The sequence below is a fragment of the Nomascus leucogenys genome, chromosome 13 (assembly GCF_006542625.1).
Source record: "Nomascus leucogenys isolate Asia chromosome 13, Asia_NLE_v1, whole genome shotgun sequence".
Classification (NCBI taxonomy): Eukaryota; Metazoa; Chordata; class Mammalia; order Primates; family Hylobatidae; genus Nomascus; species Nomascus leucogenys.
Genome location: NC_044393.1, coordinates 49,356,637 through 49,362,032, shown reverse-complemented (window position 1 = coordinate 49,362,032; position 5,396 = coordinate 49,356,637). Strand labels below are relative to the sequence as shown.

Genomic DNA, 5,396 nt, shown 5'->3' with positions numbered 1-5,396 from the left:
TATCTAGCTCTGGCCACAAGACCAGTCAGATTTCTATGCTGCCAACAGTCCTGTTACACCTGAATCCATGCTGCCTCTGCCACCAGTGGGCAAAGATACTGAGTGTTGGTGGTGACATGAGGCCTTTTCTCTTCTCTCTTCTCTGTGTCAGCCACCTCAGACTCATGCCCTGAGAAGGAACATCTGATTGTCCAAGTTTAAGACAAGTCTCTGAGGTCTAAGGTCAAGGAGTCTGGGGGAACAAGTACCTGATCTTTTATATAAAATAAAAACAATGTTCTACTCTCTAACTATAGACAAAGGAGTTCAAACACTAGGCAGCTATAAAATGAAAACTGTTACCTAGGGTCTCTACAGAAAGATTTGGATTTGTTTTCCCTATGGTCAGTTGTACTGTCTAACTAAATGACCTGCCTAAACCTGAGCATTAGAATCCTCAAGACTGGGTACACTCTGGCTTTAAAAAATGTGGTACATATATGCCATGGAATACTATGCAGCTGTGAAAAACTACAAAATCATGTGCTATGCAGCAACATGGATGCAGCTAAAGGCTATTATGATCCTAAGCAAATTATTGCAGGAACAGAAGCCTGAATACCTTATGTTCTCACTTATAAGTGAGAGCTAAACACTGAATACACATGGACATAAAGATGGGAACAATGGACACTGGGACTACTAGAGGGGGGAGAGAGGGGTGGAGAAAGCACTGAAGAACTACCTGCTGGGTACTATGCCCACTCCCTGGGTGATAAGACCATCCATACCCCAAGCCTCAGCATCATGCAATATACCCATGTAATAAAACTGCACATGTACCTCCAAATCAAACAAAAAGGAGTGCTCAAGACAACCCCTTCAACCATTGTTGGATTACTGAATTACTGCATTCTCTCTTGACTTCTTTAATGGAAACTCTATTCATCCTGACACTGAAAAAAATGTTAGAGTTCTTTTTGACTTCTCAATTCTCATTACTCCCTACAACCAACACGTGGCAAAGTCTCAAACTCTCTTATTATCCAGCCACTCACTTTAAAAATAAGTTATTAGTACTGCTACTTTTAATTAGTTTAAGCCTCTGTAATTTTCCATTCAATTTATTTCAATTAAATTGTAACAGGATTTTCTTCTCTCCTAAGATCAAACCACTTCATATGCCACTGCCAGAACAAACTTCTCAAGGCATAGCTTGAAAACCTACTGCCCTGTTCAAAACCTTCCACAATAAAACATGAATTGCATGTTAAACCAAAGTGTGATTGATATTCAAGGTCCTTAAAATTTTACCCAGTCTCCCTTTCCATAATACTTTCCCAATTTTCTCATTTAGGTAAACATGTATTGACAAATAAGTTTTCTTTTCACTTAAAGTATATAATTCAGTGATTTTTAGTATATTCAACGACAATTTTGAAAAACTGTTTCAAAAATAAATAAACTTAAAATCCACAGGAATAGACAAATTTGCGTCATTCCTTTATCGCTACAAATCTAATAATTTCTTACTAGAAAATCTGTCATTTAAATAGGTTTAAATTTAGATAAATTAGTCAAAATTTTCTAAAAATGGTAAAAGGTATTTCCCTGATCCCTTAAAATATCTGAATAAGCATACAATTATTCAACAAGTGACAAACTTTATTAGTGGTTATCAGATATCAGTTATAGGTAAAATGACATCAAATAAATAAGGTTTTGGCAACTTAAAATAGACGTGTCTTTTTCAATTATAAATACCTACCCTAAAGTGTATATAATTGGTTCCATATGAACTTTATAGTTCATATGGAACATAGTTATATACACTATATAAAGTGTATATAATTTTAACTGAAAAGTTTTTTTTTTTTTTTGCCTTTTTCGACTTCATGGAAGTATAACGGAAGTCCACTAAACTTCACATATTTAAAGTACACAATGTGATAACTTTTGGCGTATGCATGCACACCTGGGAAATGATAACCACTGTCAGGATAACAAATATTTCAATTTCTTTGAAAGTTTCTTTGGACCCATTTGTAATCTATCCTTCACGTACCCATATATTTGTTCTGCTTTTTGTCACTATAAACTAGTTTATTGCCATGGTCTGAATGTTTGTGTCCCCCCAAAATTCACATGTTAAAATCTTAAGCCCTAAGTGATGGTATTAGGAGGTGGGTCCTTTTGGGAGGTGATTGGGTCATGGAGGCAGAGACCTCATGAATGTAATAAGTGTGAAGGGAGCTAATTGGCTCATTCTACCATGTGAGAACATAGCAAGCAGGTGCTATATATAAATCAGGAAACAGAGCTCACCAGACATTGAGTCGGCTGGAAACTTGATCTTGGACATCCAGACTCTAGAATTGTAAGAAATAAATTTCTATTGTTTATAAGCCACCCAGTTTATGGTATTTTGTTATAGCAGTCTAAATGGACTAAGACATTGATTCCCTAGAATCTTATATGAATGGATTTATAAGATGTGTTTATTTTCCCCTTTTTTGCTTTTGATTTTTGGCCTGGCTTTGTCCACTTAGCATAATGATTTTGAGATCCAACCATGTTATAGCATGAATTAACAATTTCTTTCCATTGCTAAGTAGTGTGTTATTAAATGGATATATCACGATATGTTAACTCATCATGTGTTGGACATTGGAGTTGTTTAGAGTTTTTGTCTATTTCAAATCAAGTTGTTATGAATATTTGTGACCTGGTCTTTGTGCAGTCACACATTTTGGTTTATCCCTGGTAAATACCTAGGGAAGGAATATCTCATGTGTCTGATAAGTATATGTTTAAGTTTACAAGAAACTTTCCAACTCTTTTCCAAAGTGGTTATACCATTTTACATTCCCACCAGCTATGTAGGAGAGTCCCAGTTGCCCCATATCTTTTCTGCTTCCGTTCTAATTTTTTAATTGTTATTTTGCCCATTCTTCTGCATGGGTTGTGATGAAATTGCATCCCAAACACTAGTGATGTTTTATACCCTTTCTATAGGTCATCTGTGTACTTTCTCTTTCAAGATAACTATTAAACTGTTTTGCTCATTTAAAAAAATACTGAATTGTTTATTGTTCTATTATTGAGTTGTAAGCATTTTACCATTGACAATGTGACAGTTTGTTTTTATCGAGAAATTTTAGTAGTAGGTTTTTTAAAATAATGTATTGGTTTTATAATATACCAAGATGACGATCTATGAAAGGACATATATAAACAAAGATAATTAAAATATGAAATACTATCTAAATTAAAAAACCATAATTCAAATTGCTAATAATAATCTTTGTGCAGAAGCAGCTGTGATTTATGAAATTCACCTACCTTCTCATGAAGACTACGAAGCCTTACCACAGATTAAATTATTTAATTTACAGTAATCATGTTGTGGTTTTTGTGCTTGCATAAGCATGCATGATCACAGACAGCACAACACCTATTTACAGGGATTTTTAGTTTTCTTTAAAATGTATTCCAAGCATCCTTTAAAGTGTGAATGACAACAGGCTATGTCCTTAAAGAAAAAGGCTTCTTTCTGAAAGAAGTATGCGATAGCTATTCAACACTGCAGTAGTGGTTATATAACTAAGTGTTGGAAATGAGTGGTACTCTGCTGACTCTGTTTTAGTGTAGCAACCTTCTCTTTGGTCGCTGAGTTCTTATTTCTTATGCTAGCAGCCAACACATATTGCTTTGGATACAAGACTTTCATTGTTTTTAGGTGTTTATCTGTTAGAAATGTTAAAAGTTCTGTATGCTGTAGCAAGAGGTCTCAGGGTAGAAATTCTAGGAGTATTTCCAGGTTGTATTGGTTTACCTAAAGTTTTGATTGGTGATATAAAGGCTGAAGATGGAGATGATAAAGCACATTTGTCACTGTTTTCTGTAATGCTTGCATCAAAACATGGTTGTACGCCAATCATGATGAATTCTCTGAAAATTCTCCTGTCTTTGCTTAAGGTTTTCTAGGCCTACAGTTTAGATTAATAACAAATATGCAATTTCCTGTGTGTTAGACATATTTTAAGATATTCCCATAGTATGCAAATTATAATATGTAAAAAGCAGGTGCTTGAGGAAACCCAAACACAATCACTCAAGTGTCATTGAGGTGATCTTCTGAAGTCAGAGAATCTCCTTGAGTATAAAAGGATCCAAGTGGGCAGGAGATAATGCTGTCTTTCATGGCTGACCGATACATGCTAGACTAAACATACTTTGCCTGGTTGCAGGAGTAGTTGTGTTAATTCCAACAAGAGGACTCTGCATTAATAAAATGTTTGACTCTCTTCTTGAAGTTAAAAGTTTTCATCCAAGCGCTGGTCTAGAAATGTCATTTTATATATACTTCTAACTGGTGGAGCTCCACTTTTATCTTTATGAGCTGGTGTAACTGACTATGGCGGTGATGAGCCACCTGCAAGTAAACGTGATCTCATTTCCATTACTCCTACTAGGACCACTAATTGATTGAACTTATAGAGTCGCTGGAAAATCCATCATTAAAAAGACAGGTAAGAACTGGATATTATCTCCTGGCTTTGGAGATGCGGATGAACTCACCGTCACTGGTTCAGATCCCAATGTGGGCACATGTGGTTTCACAGCAAAGGCTGCCATTGTGGCCTGAGCTACACTAATCCTGGGACCTTAAGAGTTGTAAACATTCTTTATATCTTTTTCTAATTTATGTGTTTTGAATATTTTCTCTTAGGTTATAGCTTGCCATTTCATTCCTCCACTATGTCTTTAGAATAATATGTTTTAAATTTTAAATAAGTCCAATTTGTAATTTTTTTTTAATTTATGGTTCAGTGATGGTGCACGACTTCATTAACATGTCAAGAAAATATACATGAGAGGGCATTTCAGTAATTACATATGCTCAGTTTGAATACTTAATATGTAGGAGGAAGAGAGAACTATATTTTTTTCTTTTTTTTTTTTTTTTTGAGAGAGAGTCTTGCTCTGTCACCCAGGCTGGAGTGCAGTGGTGCAATCTCGGCTCACTGCAACCTCCACCTCCTGGGTTTTTGCAATTCTCCTGCCGCAGCCTCCTGAGTAGCTGAGATTACAGGCGCCTGCCACCACGCCCAGCTAATTTTTTTGTATTTTTAGTAGAGACGGGGTTTCACCATGTTGGTCAGGCTGGTCTCGAACCCCTGACCTCGTGATCTACCCGTCTCAGCCTCCCAAAGTGCTGGGATTATAGGTGTGAGCCACCCCACCCGGCTTAATTTTTTTCTTAATGTTTAACCCTGTATTGCCTCAGTTATTTATCATCTGGAAGAACTGAGAATGAGTTCACATAAGGGAGTCTAAAGTTAACATAAAAGGAAATAATTTATAGTCATGTAACATACATACAACCATTTATTTTTTAGTAATTATTATCTTTC

At 35.8% G+C, this 5,396-nt stretch overlaps 1 pseudogene; it reads right to left on the bottom strand.

Annotated features, from left to right (window-relative positions):
• Positions 1-3,668: 3,668 nt before the first annotated feature.
• Positions 3,669-4,887, bottom strand: LOC100604567 (annotated as a pseudogene).
• Between the last annotated feature and the right edge of the window lie 509 nt (positions 4,888-5,396).